This window comes from Lithobates pipiens, unplaced genomic scaffold (genome assembly GCF_037356315.1).
Source record: "Lithobates pipiens isolate NorthernLeopardFrog02 unplaced genomic scaffold, aLitPip1_a1.2 Scaffold_22, whole genome shotgun sequence".
Lineage (NCBI taxonomy): Eukaryota > Metazoa > Chordata > Amphibia > Anura > Ranidae > Lithobates > Lithobates pipiens.
Window position 1 is genome coordinate 25,100,493 of NW_027507784.1, and position 17,174 is coordinate 25,117,666.

At 46.7% G+C, this 17,174-nt stretch overlaps 1 protein-coding gene across 2 annotated transcripts in view; it reads right to left on the reverse strand.

The window, feature by feature from the left end:
* Positions 1–17,174, reverse strand: part of LOC143923435 (microfibril-associated glycoprotein 4-like) — a 197,330-nt gene that overhangs the window by 164,778 nt on the left and 15,378 nt on the right. Inside the window, exon 1 of one of the 2 annotated variants that reach the window (XM_077447097.1) lies at positions 8,388–8,457. The exons of the other annotated variant lie outside the window; for it this stretch is intronic. The gene's annotated coding sequence lies outside the window, so the exon portion shown is untranslated. Of the gene's footprint in view, positions 1–8,387; positions 8,458–17,174 lie in introns of those variants that run through there. 2 annotated transcript variants of the gene reach the window in all.

A 17,174-nucleotide genomic window follows, 5' to 3' on the forward strand; every position in this document is an offset into this window, starting at 1 on the left:
GGAAGCCAGGGGTTCCCCAGTGACGTGTGGGTGACCCCGCCCCCTCTGATGTAACGCAGGTTTCCGTTACATCAGAGGGGGCGGGGTCACCCACACGTCACTGGGCCGGCTTCACGTCCACCGGCCCTTCCCTCTCCTCTGCCCCAGCCTCCCCTCCATGCTTGCCAGCAGGGTTAGAGCCTCTGCTCACGTATGAAACGCTCGTTTTTAAAAAGCAAGGGAGGGGGGGGGGTGGAGCACTAGGCTACACAGGCTTTAAAGTGCAGTCTTTTTCAGATGCACACAGCCTATGGAGGGACACAGAGCTGACAGGCGCATGTGAGTGTGGAAGACACAGGCATTCCCAGGCACCAGACTGAGTCTTAGTAGCAGCGGCAGTTGCTGAACTACAGGGCTCAGCAGTCAGTGCATTTTTTTGTGGTACCTTTACCTTTTTTTCTTTTGCACTATGGGTAGAAGAGGTACAAGTGCCCCGAAGAATAGGGGCCCTAAGGGGTCCCCTTCACTCCCCCTCTGCAGCACCTTGCCCCCCTGCAGGACCCGGGAGACTGGCCAGAGAGAGCCGTCTGGGTCAGGGGCTGCAGCTGCTTCTGGCACTTCTGCCCCTGTGTACATTACACAGGAGGTTTTTTCCTCAACCATAAACGGTTTAGTGGAAAGATTAGTGGCCTTAATTACATCTTCACTCAGTGGAAGAAAACGCACTAGGCCCCCCTCTGTCACCCAGGACCCTCAGAGTGAGGAACTCTGGGGTAAAGGAGAGGAATCCCCCTCAGAGGATCGGGAGGAGACTGATGATTCCACTTATGAGGAATCTAGTGGAGAAGGGCCCTCTTCAGCTTCTCAGGATAAGAAAATGTTGGTGCAAATTCTTGCTGGATTGGTCCGCTCCACGTTTAAGTTACCCGTACCAGTCTGTCAGTTAATGAACCCACTTCTTCTCTGGGTTCACTGAAACCTCCTCAAACTGCACATGCTTTTCCTGTTCATGGTTTGCTGGAAAAGATTATCTATTCTGAGTGGGATCAATCAGATAAAAAATGTTTTCCTCCTAAAAAGTTTACTACGCTTTATCCTATGGAGGAAAAATTTACTAAGATGTGGGGTATACCTAGGGTTGCCACCTGTCCAGGATTCACCCGGACAGTTCGGGTTTGGAATCATGTGTCCAGGTTTTGGACTGTCTGAAACCCGGACACATTATTTAGACTGGACTATGGCTAGGGTTACTGACTGCAGTTGTCTCAGCTGAGAGTGTCTGTTACATTTTTTCCACACTGCCCAAAGCCAACACTAACAAACCTCCCCCCCCCCCAAACACATACAGAGGGCAGAGGAGAGAGGGCTTGAACTGCACCTCTTCCCCCCACCTCTCTTTGTCTGCCCACACTCCAATCCCTGGCGCTGTGCCTCAGAAAAGGAAAGTGGGGGGGCCGGAAATTTGAAGTCCAGCAGCCTCAGATCCATCTGGATGAGAGGTGTTGACTGCCAAGGGGTGAGTGAGCTCACCATCCATCCCTTTCCGTGACTGAAGTCTTCCCCTTCTCCCTCTTGCCTCTGAGTGAGTACACCAAGGTAAATCGGGGTTCTCAGAGCACCCCTTACATCAGCATTCCCCTTTACACCAGAGGCCACAGTGTTTCCCCTTACATCAGAATCTTCTCCATACATCAGAGTTCTCAGTGTACACCCTCAGTATTCCCAGAGCATCCCTTATGTCAGAGTCCCCAGAGTTCTCCTTTACATCAGAGTCTGCAGAGTCCCCCCCTTACAGTAAAAGGGAACTCTGAGCTCAGATGTAAAAGGGGAACTCTGTGGACTCTGATGTAAAGGGGGACTCTTGTTATTAACTTCATATGATTAGAAATGTTATTTAGTAGCAAAATATATGTATGGGTGCGCGGCGCGCTCTGTGATCGGTGAGTCCATGAGACTCGCCTGATCACCGGTCCGTGCAAGGGGTCGATCCTGACCCCTTATCACGTGATCAGCTGTCAGCAAATGACAGCTGATCATGTGATATAATGGAGCCGGTAATCGGCTAGTATTCCTCCTCGCCGGTGGCCGTGATCGGGACATCAGTCCCGATCACGGCCAGCAATGCAAGCGACCACCTGCCCCCTGCCAGTGCCCACCTGCCCCCTGCAGTGCCATCCTGAGTAAAAGTAAGTGCCCCCCATCAGTGCCACCCAGCAGTGCCCATAGTGCCCATAGTGCCACCCACAGTGCCACAATCTGCCTCAAAGGTGCTGCACCCCAGTGCCGCCCATCTGTGCCCAGCAGTGCTGCCCATCAGTGCCCAGCAGTGCTGCCCATCAGTGCCCAGCAGTGCCACCTATCAGAGCCACCTATCAGTGCCACCTATCAGTGCCCATCAGTTCCATCTATCAGTGGTACCTATCAGTGCCCATCCGTGCCACCCATCCGTGCCACCCATCCGTGCCATCTTATCTGTGCCCATCTTTGCCCATTAGTGCCGCCTTATCTGTGCCCATCGGTGCCGCATTATCTGTGCCTATTAGTGCCGCCTTAACTATGCCTATCAGTGCCCACCAGTGCAGCCTATCAGTGCCCACCAATGCAGCCTATCAGTGCCCACCAATGCAGCCCATCAGTGCCCACCAATGCAGCCTAGCAGTGCCGCCTAATCAGCGCACTTCAATGAAGGAGAAAAATGACCCGTTTGCAAAAACTATTAAAACATGATTTTTTTTTGCATTTTTTTGTTTGTTTAGCAAAAAATAAAACTCCGAGTTGTAACTAAATACCACCAAAAGAAAGCTCTATTTGTGGGAAAAAAATGATAAAAATGTCATTTGGGTACAGTGTTGTATGCCCGCGCAATTGTCATTCAAAGTGCGACAGCGCTGAAAGCTGAAAATTGGTCTGGGACTGAGGGGGGTTTAAGTGCCCAGTAGTGCTTTCTCCATTGCTACGGTCATCAGCCTCCAGGCAGTCACGACGGCCTCCTCCGTCGGGCTCAAAGGTTAAAAGTCAACCCCAGGGACAAAAGAAGTGCTGGGGGAGAAGGTCATCAAGACAAAATGCTAAGACCTCCTTATGAAGGGGCGCCCCCGCTCACTCCAGTGGGGTGGGGGGGAGACTACTAAAGTTCTCAGGGCTCTGGCAGGAGGAATTTCGGGACAAATGGGTGATCTCCACAATAACTCTAGGTTACAAACTAGAATTCAGAAAATTCCCTTCTCCTGGTTTCCTCAGATCAAATGTACCCAGAGACCCAGAGAAAAAGAAGTCTCTCCTTCTAGCATTGGAGCGACTATTGTCACAAAAAGTTATCCTGGTAGTTCCCATGCAAGAGCAGGGAATGGGGTTTTATTCAAACCTTTTCACTGTACCAAAGCCAACCGGAGATGTCAGACCCATTCTAGATCTCAAAGATCTAAACCGATTTCTAAAGATACGGTCCTTTCGCATGGAATCGATCCGATCGGTAGTTTCCATCCTGCAAGGAGGAGAACTGCTGGCGTCAATAGACATCAAGGATGGGTACCTGCATGTACCTATTTTCCCTGCTCATCAAAAATTCCTGCATTTCGAAGCAGAAAAAGCCCACTTTCAGTTTGTAGCTCTGCCTTTCGGGCTAACTACTGCACCTTAGGTGTTTACAAAGATCTTGGCCCCTCCTCTGGCCAGATTAATAGCCCAAGGTATAACAATAATAGCATACCTAGACGACTTGCTCTTGATAGACCGGTCGGTAGCCCGCCTGGACCAAAATTTGGTCACCACAATCAACTACCTGGAACACCTAGGTTGGGTTCTCAGCTTAGAGAAGTCTTGGGTGAACAACAACTTTAAAGTAGCAGATGGCGAATACCTCCATTTTGTTCCATTTTCTCCTTCACAGAGTCCAACAGTTCCAGCAAGGATTCAGGACCTTCTTCCGCTTCCTCTTCCTCCTCTGGAGGAGTTTTTACAAGCATTTCCTTAACCAGTTCCCGACCGGCGCATGCCGATGTACGTCGGCAGAATGGCACGGGCAGGCATATGGGCGTACATGTACGTCCATTTCTATTTGCCATCCTGCCATAGCGTGTGCGCCGCCGGCGGCACGCTCGCATGCTGGTCGGGACCCCTGTGAGTCTGGTCGCGGGTCCTGCGGACTCGATCGCCGCGGGGATACCCGCGATCATCTCACGGGTAGGCTGAACGGGGAGATGCCATTGTAAACAGCATCTCCCCATTCTGCCTAGCAACAAGTGACACTGATCTCTGCAGCCCCCCACAGTTAGTAACACACCCCTAGGACACACTTAACCCCTACACTGCCACCCCCTGGTTAACCCCTTCACTGCCAGTTTCATTAACACAGGAATCGCTGCATTTGTATAGCACTGATTGCTGTATAAATGACAATGGTCCCAAGAATGTGTCAAAAATGTCCGATGTGTCCGCCATAATGTCGCAGTCACAATAAAAATCGCCGATCACCGCCATTACTAGTAAAAAAAAAAAAATATTAATAAAAATGCCATAAAACTATCTCATATTTTGTAAACGCTATAAATTTTGCGCAAACCAATCAATAATCACCTATTGGCATTTTTTTTTACCAAAAATATGTAAAAGAATACGTATCGGCCTAAACTGAGGGAAAAAAATGTTTTTTTTAAAATATTTTTTGGGGGGGTATTTATTATAACAAAAAGTAAAAAATAATGTGTTTTTTTCAAAATTGACGCTATATTTTTGTTTATAGATCGAAAAATAAAAAACGCAGGGGTGATCAATTTTGTTTGGGAGCCACGTCGAACAACCGCGCAATTGTCAGTTAAAGCCAGCAAAAGTGGTTAAAAAAAAAAAAAAAGTCAGTGCATGCTATAGTCAGGCTGCTCATCTTTGTACTAAAGAGCATGCGGTCAAATGCGTTTGCAAATATGTGCCCCTGTTTTTAACGCATACTGTTAGGTTAATTTGGTTGGTAAGCTGACTGGTTGGTTAGTTGAGCTGGGAATTTCTCTGGTTGTGTTTTGCATGTGTTGCCCTTCCATGGTCTCCTTGCTGTGAAGGCCAGTTATAGGTGGGGGCAGGGGCCATTTTGTTTGTTAATAATGGGGGGGGAATATTGATGAGGGGACATCTTTCCTACCATTGTGCTATATGCTGGGTGTTCAGTGTTCCACTGTGCCTTTAGCCCCTTAAGGACCGCCTCACGCAGATATACTGTGGCAGGGAGTCTCTACTGTGCGAAATCACGTACCTCTAGGTGATTTTATGCACAGGGTCTGGGGTGATGCCAGCAACTTGCTTCTGCTGTGATTGGACACAGCAGGAGCCAATCAGCAGGTCCGACACAAGCGATGTCTGCGAGGACCCGCCGATCATTCACAGGAGAGGTAGAGCGGTGGTCTGCCTATGTAAACAAGGCAGATCGTCGTTCTGTCCTTCCCTGCCAGTGTCAATAGTACAGTGAGAGTGCTTTTTTTCTTTAACACTGATCACTGTATTAGTCACTGGTCCCCAAAAAGGTGTCAGTCTTCCAACTTGTCCGTTGCAATGTCGCAGTCCCGCTAAAAATCACTGATCGCCGCTAGTTACTAGTAAAAGATAAATAAATAAATGAATGAAAATTCCATAAAATAGCCTATAGTTTGTAGATGCTATACTTATGCACAAATCAATCAATATATACTTATTGGGATTTTTTAACCAAAAAATATGTACCAAAATACATATTGGCCTAAATTGATGAATAAATTAGATTTTTTAGATTTTTTTTTTATTGGGCATGTTTTATACCAGAAATTAAAAAAGGACATAAATTGTATTTGGGTACAGCACGACACAACCACAAAATTGGCAGTTAAAGTAATGCAGTGCAATGGCCTGGTCATGAAGGGGGTAAATCTTCCGGGGCTTAAGGAGGATTGGGCTACCTCCAGGCCCACCTGCTCCCTGTCTATCCATTAGAATGCATGTGCTTCCACTGTGGGCACTCTCATAAATTTACAGGAGTTAGCCTAGGTTCACACTGGTACGATTTGGCATGCAATTTGGCGTGTGAAAACCGCATGCCAAATCGGCGGCTATTGCCAGCAATGGCACAGTCCGAATCGGTGGAGCACAGACTTTGGGCTGCTGCACCGATTGCCAAAAGTAGTTTCTGTACTACTTTTGGTGACTTTGTATAGACATCTGTGCAGGAACCCGCATAGATGTCTGTCAAATCGCCCCCCAACGCCCCCCCTCCCCCCCCCCCCGCAGCAGGACAGCATTGCCCGGTTGAAATCATGCGAGTTCAGCTGAACTAACACAATTTCTAACCCACAGCAATGTGAACCCAGGCTTAGGACTGCGAGTAATACAGGATGCTGTGAAGAGGTCTTGCAGCTTACGCATGCGTTTGCAAATGTGCACTAAGGATGAGCTCAGGCGTGTTCGCAACTCCACGTGCCCGCACCTGCCAGGTAGCTGACACTTTGCAGCGCTAATCACAGACAGTGAGACATTTTGGAATCTGTGCATGCGCGGATCGGAAATGTCTCACTGCCTGTGATCAGCACTGCGGAGTGACAGCTTCCTGGCGGGCGCGGGCACGTGGAGTTGCGAACACACCTGAGCTCATCCTTAGTGCTAACTAAAACCCTGTTTTTAAAGTATACTGTTAGACCGGTTAATTTGGTAGGTAAGCTGACTGGTTGGTGAGTTGAACTGGGAATTTCTCTGGTTTTGTCTTGCATCAATCCAGGGCCGTCTTTAATATTGATTGGACCCTGGGCAAAAAAATTCTTGCCCCCCCCATTCAATCTCACTCTCCCCCTGCTCCAAGACATAAAAGAAATTGCAGCTAGACTTAAAATCAGTTTACTATATCAGATCAGGCAGCAATTACGATTGGTTGCCAGCGGTTACAGCATATCATTACTGCTTACTGACTGGTTGCTAGAGATTACAGCACACATTTCAGCTCACTGATTAGTTGCTAGAGGTTGCAGCAAATGATTTCCGCTTGTTAATTGGTTGCTAGAGATTACAGTACAGTATTACTTCTCACTAATTGGTTGCTAGAGGTTACAGCACATCATCTCCTCACTGCAGGGGGGCATGATATACATATGAATTACACCTTTATTTACATATCAATGCCGCTGGCTGCAGCTACTTACTTTTGAATGCTGCTGCTATTTACATATGAATGCCGGTTATTTACATGTAAACACAGGGTCTGCAGGGGAGTCACCTGTACACAACAATAGGGCAGAGCTGGGCAGCATTAGTAGCAGCACTTCACACTGAGATATCGGGACACAGCACAGGACTAAAACCTCAAGGGACGAGGGAATTTAAACTGGGATAGTTGGCAAGAATGCCGGGGCTCTGGGTGAACTTCAGGGCTGGACTTACCATTGGGCTTGAGTGGGCTCAAGCCCATGGGCCCCACCCAATAGGGCGCCCCACAGGCCCTGCCAAGATACATAACCGAGTGTACTCGGCTCAGCTCCGCTCACAGTCACGCCCAGTCCCGCCCTATGATGGACATAACACAGGGACTGTTAGCCAAGCTGAGTATACTCGGCTACTCTCGGCTCCGCTTGGGACTGCTAGAGGACCCGAAAGCCGCCGAGATACACAGGACTCTGCATCTCGGCGGCGCCATTTTTAAACTTCAAGACTGCAATGACAAGGCTGCAAATGACACTGGACAAGGCTGGAGATGGATGGGCAAGGCTGCGGATGAACACTGATAAGGCTGCATTGATGGGCATTTAAATGTAAGTATTTTCCTTAAACTTCCCTCCTAAAAGTTTCTTTCCTTAACCACTTGCCGACCGCCGCACGCCGATGTACGTCGGCAGAATGGCACGGGCAGGCATAAGTGTGACGAACGCTGGTGTCAGATCCCTGCCCTCCTCGCTAACTGGCGACAAAGGACCGGCCAACCTAACACCACGCTGTCACTTACGTAACAATGCCACACTCAGCTGCACCCAGCACAAAGATTTTCCAGCTTGCGGGACCACAATCTAGGTGCGGGCAGCCTGAGAGTGATTGTCACTGGGCTAATTACACAATTAACCCTTTAACTGCCACCACCCCCGTTTAAAAGACAGAGCCGGGGGGACTCGTAATTTTAGCAACACCAATTATAAGTTTAGAATAAGCGCCTGCAACACACACTGCCACCACAGACAGGTCTGCTCAGTGCCTTACTCTATCACAGTAGCGCCCTTTTAAGAGACAGGTTCGTTTATAGTTTGCATCAAGAGCTTTAAAGACAAGGTTAACACTTTTCAACATAAGGATTTATTATGAAAAGGTCAAGGTTGGTGCGAATAAAACATTTACAGAAAAAGGATGTTTCAAAAAATAAAGACAATATACAGCCACAAAGAAATAAGGTAGAATTGAGAAGGTAGAATACTTGCAATTAATGTCCGAGAGTTGATCAGAGTTCAATCGATGAGCAAAGGTAATCGGTTCTCAAACTTGGCAGAGGTTCCTGCTTGGATGGTAAAAGGAGAACTCACTATTGCCTTGGTCTCTCCTCTTTTCTGTCAAATCAAAGGGGGTGTTGACAGCGACCAGTGACCAATCGTCTGGTCATCTTGTTTAGGGGTTGGTTGCTGGGAGGTGTCTACACTCATGACCCTGTCCCAGGTACACTTTATAATACATATTCATATCTCTGCCTCTCTATTGTTTATAGACTGCAGATATCCATTTTAGTGATCAGCATGATATTTGCTTCAAAACGAGTCCACACATGACAGGTTTCCCATTTCAGGGTTACCTAGGAGCCGTAAGGGGTCCCAGTGGCTTCCCATATGACCTGACATAGGGGTGTTTGGACTTGAAATGTTAGAAATTATCCGAGGAAACCAAATATATCCATATTATGGCTGTGCTATGATGGCTTTGAAAGTTATAAAAAATGTTAACGTTTCAACACTTTACTAATCTGTTTGCACGCTATCTGGTTGGAAGTATTTACGACGGGTCTCTGTTGGTTGTCTGCATGGAGAGGGTGACAGTTTTACGACAGGCCGGAATATCTGCCAGGCAACTTGAGCTTTGTGTAGTGACCTAGCCTGGTCTGCTAAGATAACCTTTCTTTCCTTTTGAAGATGTTAAAAGCTTCGGAATTCCTAAGACAAGGGAGGGGGGAGTTTAGATTATTCTGTAAGTTTATTCTAAGGTCAGCCAAACTGTCATGGCTGCTTTCCGCACAAAATGGCAACTAGTTACAATATATCCTGGCTCAGACGTGATATCGTTACAATAAGGACATACATGTACGTCCTTTGCCTCCCGCGGGTCGGGGGCCCGATCGGGCCCCCGCCCGGTGCCTGCGTGGCGGTCGGTTTTCGTTCGGGAGCGATCCCGGACGAGGGGACGGCCATTCATTCATGGCCACCCCCTCGCGATCGCTCCCGACGAATGGAAATCCCCGGTGACATCACTTCCTCTCCTGTAATGTAAACACAGGAGAGGAAGTGATGTATTCTCTCCTCCGTGTCGGTATTTTTCGTTCCGACACGGAGGAGAGCGGATCGGTGAGTTGCACCAACACACCCCACACACAGTAGAACATGCCAGGCACACTCACACCCCCCCTTTACCCCCCGATCACCCCCCCAATTACCCCTGCCCCCCAGTCACAGTGACACCAATGCCATTTTTTTTTTTTTTTTGCATTGGTGTCATTTGTGACTGTAATAACTGTTAGGGCAGTTAGGGTTAGCCCCCTTTAGTTCTAATGTACCCCCCTAACCCCCCCAATAAAGGTTTAACCCCGTGATCACCCCCCGTCGCCAGTGTCACTAAGGCTGGGTTCACATTGCAGCGGTTTATGAGAACGAATGTGATTCGCACCGCACTGCAGTGCAAATCACATCCGATCTCTGTGCGATTCGAGTTCAGCCATTCGCCGCACCCGCCACACCCGCCACACCCGCCGCAAATTCGCACGGGACCCTTTTTTTGGCCCGCAGCAGAATCGGATCGCATGGGTGTTCACACCATGCGATCCGAGTTTGCAGATCGCACTGCGATATGCGAACTGATCTGGGGGTGTCAGTAACATTTCACTGACACTCCCAGCAGTTCGCATAGGGCAGTGTGAACTGCCGCCGGGAGGCATGCGATGCGGGAACCCGCCGCGGATTCGCGGCGTTTCCGCATCGCTCCAGTGTGAACCCAGCCTAATAAGCGATCATTTTTCTGATCGCCGTATTAGTGTCACAGGTGACGCTAGTTAGGCAGGTAGGTATTTAGGTTCGCCGCAACTTTTTATAGCGCCAGGGACCCCCATATACTACCGCATAAAGCCCCCTGATTGCCCCCTAGTTAACCCTTTCACCAGTGATCACCATATAACTGTTACAGGTGACGCTGGTTGGTTAGTTATTTTTTTATAGTTTCAGGGCACCCGCCATTTATTACCTAATAAAGGTTTAACCCCCTGATCACCCGGCGGGTGTCATTTGTGACTAATAACTGTTAGGGCAGTTAGGGTTAGCCCCCTTTAGTTCTAAGGTACCCCCCTAACCCCCCCAATAAAGGTTTAACCCCGTGATCACCCCCCGTCGCCAGTGTCACTAAGGCTGGGTTCACATTGCAGCGGTTTATGAGAACGGATGTGATTCGCACCGCACTGCAGTGCAAATCACATCCGATCTCTGTGCGATTCGAGTTCAGCTATACAGATAGTATGGCTGAATTCGTGTCGCACCCGCCGCACCCGCCGCAAACTCGCACGGGACCCTTTTTTTGGTCCGCAGCAGAATCGGATCGCATGGGTGTTCACACCATGCGATCCAAGTTTGCAGATCGCACTGCGATATGCGAACTGATCTGGGGGTGTCATTAACATTTCACTGACACTCCCAGCAGTTCGCATAGGGCAGTGTGAACTGCCGCCGGGAGGCATGCGATGCGGGAACCCGCCGCGCATTCGTGGCGTTCCCGCATCACTCCAGTGTGAACCCAGCCTAAGCGATCGTTTTTCTGATCGCTGTATTAGTGTCACAGGTGACGCTAGTTAGGCAGGTAGGTATTTAGGTTCGCCGCAGCTTTTTATAGCGCCAGGGACCCCCATATACTACCGCATAAAGCCCCCTGATTGCCCCCTAGTTAACCCTTTCACCAGTGATCACCATATAACTGTTACAGGTGACGCTGGTTGGTTAGTTATTTTTTTATAGTTTCAGGGCACCCGCCATTTATTACCTAGTCTCACTAGTGTACCCCTAAATTTAGGGGTGTCTACTTTCTAAAATGGGGTCATTTGGGGGGGGGGGTTTGTGCCATCTTGGCATTTTATGGCCTTCAAAACTGTAACGCCCTTAGAAAGCCTGAAGGCGGTGCTTGGTTTTCGGGGCCCCGTACGCGGCTAGGCTCCCAAAAAGTCCCACATATGTGGTATCCCCGTACTCAGGAGAAGCAGCAGAATTTATTTTGGGGTGTCATTTCACATACGCCCATAGCATGTGTGAGCAATATATCATTTAGTGACAACTTTGTGAAAAAAAAAAAAAAAGTTTGTAATTTTCCCGCAACTTGTGGCAAAATATAAAATATTCCATGGACTCAACATGCCTCTCAGCAAATAGCTTGGGGTGTCTACTTTCTAAAATGGGGTCATTTGTGGGGGTTTTGTGCCATCTTGGCATTTTATGGCCTTCAAAACTGTAATAGGTAGTGAGGCGTGAAATCAAAAATTTACGCCTTTAGAAAGCCTGAAGGCGGTGCTTGGTTTTCGGGGCCCCGTACGCGGCTAGGCTCCCAAAAAGTCCCACATATGTGGTATCCCCGTACTCAGGAGAAGCAGCAGAATTTATTTTGGGGTGTCATTTCACATACGCCCATAGCATGTGTGAGCAATATATCATTTAGTGACAACTTTGTGTAAAAAAAAAAAAAAAAATTTTTTTTTTGTCATTATTCAATCGCTTGAGGCAAAAAAATAAAATATTCAATGGGCTCAACATGCCTCTTATCAATTTCCTTAGGGGGTCTACTTTCCAAAATGGGGTCATTTGGGGGGGTTTTGTACTGCCCTGCCATTTTAGCACCTCAAGAAATGAGATAGGCAGTCGTAAACTAAAAGCTGCGTAAATTCCAGAAAACGTACCTTAGTTTGTAGATGTGACAACTTTTGCGCAAACCAATAAATATACAATTATTGACTTTTTTTTTACCAAAGACATGTGGCTGAATACATTTTGGCCTAAATGTATGACTAAAATTGAGTTTATTGGATTTTTCTAATAACAAAAAGTAGAAAATATCATTTTTTTTCAAAATTTGCGGTCTTTTTACGTTTATATCGCAAAAAATAAAAATCGCAGAGGCAATCAAATACCATCAAAAGAAAGCTCTATTTGTGGGAAGAAAAGGACGCAAATTTTGTTTGGGTACAACATTGCATGACCGCGCAATTACCAGTTAAAGCAGCGCAGTGCCAAAGTGTAAAAAGACCTCTGGTCATTTACCAGCAAAATGGTCCGGTCTGAAAGTGGTTAAAATTCCCTCCCAAACTTGGGGTTATACACCGATAAATGCGGTAATGTACACAAGGTAGGGCCCGAAAGTGGATCAAGCCCAGGGGCCCCCACCACCCTGAGTCCTGCCCTGGTGACCTTGTCTGGGCACTGCTGGTCACTAATGGCAACACTCCAAATACACTATTCCTGTGTATTGTATGGGAGCTGCTCTGCTTTGTCATTGTGTTTTTTCTCACAACTGTCTTTCTGATGTATACACCCGCATTCGTCATTTTACTGTTAAACTGCCGCCCTCTGAACTCCTCTCATGCTCCGCACTCTTCTCCTGGACATACTCCCAGTTTACAGCCGGTAAACTCTTCTCCTACACATACTGTCGCCTGTGAATCGGCTGAGACAGCGACAGCTTGTCCATAGGAGTAGCAGAGATGTAATTCTCCGTAATGCCTGTAGATGGCAGTGCTGAGCTGATGACGTAACTGAGAATTCAGCCTCAAGATAAATAGAGAACTGTTATTTACTTGCCAGGAGTGGTGGCACGTGGCTTTAATCGCTGCCCTCCAAGAGGCGGAGTCTGTTGGCTTGCAGTATGTTCCATCAGTTCTCGTCCACCCAGTGCCAAGTCCATTAGGGTGTCCGTTGCTAGTGCTAATTTCAGCATTAGCATGGTGGCTTAAGACTCTACACCTTCCCCCTGCTGATCAGTGATGATTCCAATCGGGCTGACTAGTAAGTGTGTGTGCTAGCGTAAAAGTAGTCAATAGCCGACCTTGAACATTGACATAGTACTGTGATACACAGTCTCCTTTTTGGTTTTTTTACGTTTTGAGTTACAGAGATATATATATATATAATTTTTTTTCCCTCTTATAAAAATAAAATAATATATATTTTATATATATATTTATATCTATATCTCTCCCTCTCTCTAGGTATATATTATATATATATATATATATATATATATATATATATATATATATATATATATATATATATATATATATATATATACACATTTTTTTATACAAACCATAAATATAATAGAAAATAAAAAATATTATGTTTAACATTTTTATTTATTATTTTATACCTCATTTATTTACATTTCTATTGTAGAGCAACCTGAATAATAATAAATAATAAAAATTTAAAAAAATAATGAATAAAAACCATATATATATATATATATATATATATATATATATATATATATATATATATATATATATAAAATAGAAAATAAATTGAAAATCAAAAAAATATATTTAAGGTTTTTATTATTTTATTACCAATGTTATCATTGGCAATAAAAAAACATATGCAGAAGTGAACGCACACGTGAGTAGCGCCCGCATATGAAAACGGAGTTCAAACCACACATGTGAGGTATCGCCGCGATCAGTAGAGCGAGAGCAATAATTCTAGCTCCAGATCTCCCCTGTAACTCAAAACGTGCAACCTGTAGAATTTTTTAAACATCGCCTATGGAGATTTTTAAGGGTAAAAGTTTGTCGCCATTCCAAGACCGGCCGCAATTTTGAAGCGTGACATGTTGGGTATCAATTCACTCGACGTAACATTATCTTTCGTAATAAAAAAAAAAAATTGGGCTAATTTTACTGTTGTCTTATTTTTTAATTAAAAAAAAAGTGAATTTTTTCCAAAAAAAAGTGTTCTTGTAAGACCGCTGCGCAAATACGGTGTGACAGAAAGCATTGCAATGACCGCCATTTTATTCTCTAGGGTGTTAGAAAATAAATTATAATGTTTTGGGGTTCTAAGCAATTTTCTAGGGGAAAAAAATGTTTTTCAAAAACAGGCTCGGTCCTTAAGTGGCATCCCCCCCCCCCCCCCCCACATTTCCCGCTGTGACCTCTAGCAACCTGTCAGTAAGCATTAATGATATGCTGTAACCAATCGCAATGGCTGCCTGATCTGATACAGTAAACTGATTTTTAAGTCTATCTGCTATTTATTGTATGTCTCAGAGCAGGCGGAGAGATAAATTGTATGAGGGGGGGGGCAAGAACATTTTTGCCCAGGGTCCAATCAATATTAAAAATGGCCCTGGGTAGGGATGAGCTTCGAGTTCGAGTCGGACTCATGTTCTACACGAACATTGCCTGTTGGCCTGTTCAGCGAACAGCGAACAATTTGGGCTGTTCGCAGCAAATTCGAAAAGCCGGAACACCCTATACAAGTCTATGGGAAAAATCTAAAGTGCTCATTTTAAAGGGTAATATGCAGGTTACTGTCCTAAAAAGTGTTTGGGGACCCGGGTCCTGCCCCAGGGGACATGGATCAATGCAAAAAAAAGTTTTAAAAACGGACGTTTTTTCGGGAGCAGTTATTTTAATAATGATTAAAGTGAAACAATAAAAGTGTAATATTCCTTTAAATTTCGTAGCTGGGGGGTATCTATAGTATGCCTGTGAAGGGGCGCATGTTTCTGGTGCTTAGAACTGTCCCTGCACAAAGTGTCATTTGTGCAGGAAAAAAAGTCTTTTAAAATCACTTGCGGCTATTGTCGGGTCCCGTAATACAGAGAACACTCAATGAGTGTTCTCTGCATTAGCCGACAATTCATTCATTCATTGATAAAAAAAAAAAAAAAGCGTGGGGGTTCCCCTAAATTCAATTACCAGGCCCTTCAGGTCTGACATGGATATTAAGGGGAACCCCGTGTCAAATTTTAAAAAAAAATTGACGTAGGGGTCCCCCTAAATATCCATAACCAGACCCTTCAGGTCTGATATGGATATTAAGGGGAACCCCGCATCAAATTTAAAAAAAAATTGACGTGGGGGTCCCCCTAAAAATCCATATCAGACCCTTTATCCGAGCACGCAACCTGGCAGGCCGCAGGAAAAGAGGGGGGGGGCGAGAGAGCGGCCCCCCTCCCTCCTGAACCGTACCAGGCCACATACCCTCAACATTGGGAGGATGCTTTGGGGGTCTGTGACCCCTCAAAGCACCTTGTCCCCATGTTGATAAGGACAAGGGCCTCATCCTCACAACCCTGGCCGTTGGTTGTGAGGGTCTGCGGGTGGGGGGCTTATCAGAATCTGGAAGCCCCCTTTAACAAGGGGACCCCCAGATCCCGGCCCCCCCCCTGTTTGAAATGGTAAGGGGGTATAAAAGTACCCCTACCATTTCACAAAGAAAGTGTCAAAATGGTTAAATAAAACAAACACACTTTTGAAAAATTCCTTTATTAAAAATAAAAAAAATAAAAAAAAGATTCCAGCGGTGCTAATCCACTCTTGCTATCCAGCGATGGGTCTCCGGGGTCCAGCGATGGATGATCATATCCAGCGACGGGGGATCTCTCAGTCCAGCGCTGTCCATACATCCTTCTTCTGTCTCCACTCCGGAGACACTGTAGAGATCCCAGCGCTGACGTTTCTTATATTAGGAGGGCGGGGCCACCTGTCACCTGACCCCGCCCCCTCTGATGCTGGAGAGGGAAGCCAGGGGTTCCCCAGTGACGTGTGGGTGACCCCGCCCCCTCTGATGTAACGCAGGTTTCCGTTACATCAGAGGGGGCGGGGTCACCCACACGTCACTGGGCCGGCTTCACGTCCACCGGCCCTTCCCTCTCCTCTGCCCCAGCCTCCCCTCCATGCTTGCCAGCAGGGTTAGAGCCTCTGCTCACGTATGAAACGCTCGTTTTTAAAAAGCAAGGGAGGGGGGGGGTGGAGCACTAGGCTACACAGGCTTTAAAGTGCACTCTTTTTCAGATGCACACAGCCTATGGAGGGACACAGAGCTGACAGGCGCATGTGAGTGTGGAAGACACAGGCATTCCCAGGCACCAGACTGAGTCTTAGTAGCAGCGGCAGTTGCTGAACTACAGTGCTCAGCAGTCAGTGCATTTTTTTGTGGTACCTTTACCTTTTTTTCTTTTGCACTATGGGTAGAAGAGGTACAAGTGCCCCGAAGAATAGGGGCCCTAAGGGGTCCCCTTCAGGCTCTGAGGACTCCCCCTCTGCAGCACCTTGCCCCCCTGCAGGACCCGGGAGACTGGCCAGAGAGAGCCGTCTGGGTCAGGGGCTGCAGCTGCTTCTGGCACTTCTGCCCCTGTGTACATTACACAGGAGGTTTTTTCCTCAACCATAAACGGTTTAGTGGAAAGATTAGTGGCCTTAATTACATCTTCACTCAGTGGAAGAAAACGCACTAGGCCCCCCTCTGTCACCCAGGACCCTCAGAGTGAGGAACTCTGGGGTAAAGGAGAGGAATCCCCCTCAGAGGATCGGGAGGAGACTGATGATTCCACTTATGAGGAATCTAGTGGAGAAGGGCCCTCTTCAGCTTCTCAGGATAAGAAAATGTTGGTGCAAATTCTTGCTGGATTGGTCCGCTCCACGTTTAAGTTACCCGTACCAGTCTGTCAGTTAATGAACCCACTTCTTCTCTGGGTTCACTGAAACCTCCTCAAACTGCACATGCTTTTCCTGTTCATGGTTTGCTGGAAAAGATTATCTATTCTGAGTGGGATCAATCAGATAAAAAATGTTTTCCTCCTAAAAAGTTTACTACGCTTTATCCTATGGAGGAAAAATTTACTAAGATGTGGGGTATACCTAGGGTTGCCACCTGTCCAGGATTCACCCGGACAGTTCGGGTTTGGAATCATGTGTCCAGGTTTTGGACTGTCTGAAACCCGGACACATTATTTAGACTGGACTATGGCTAGGGTTA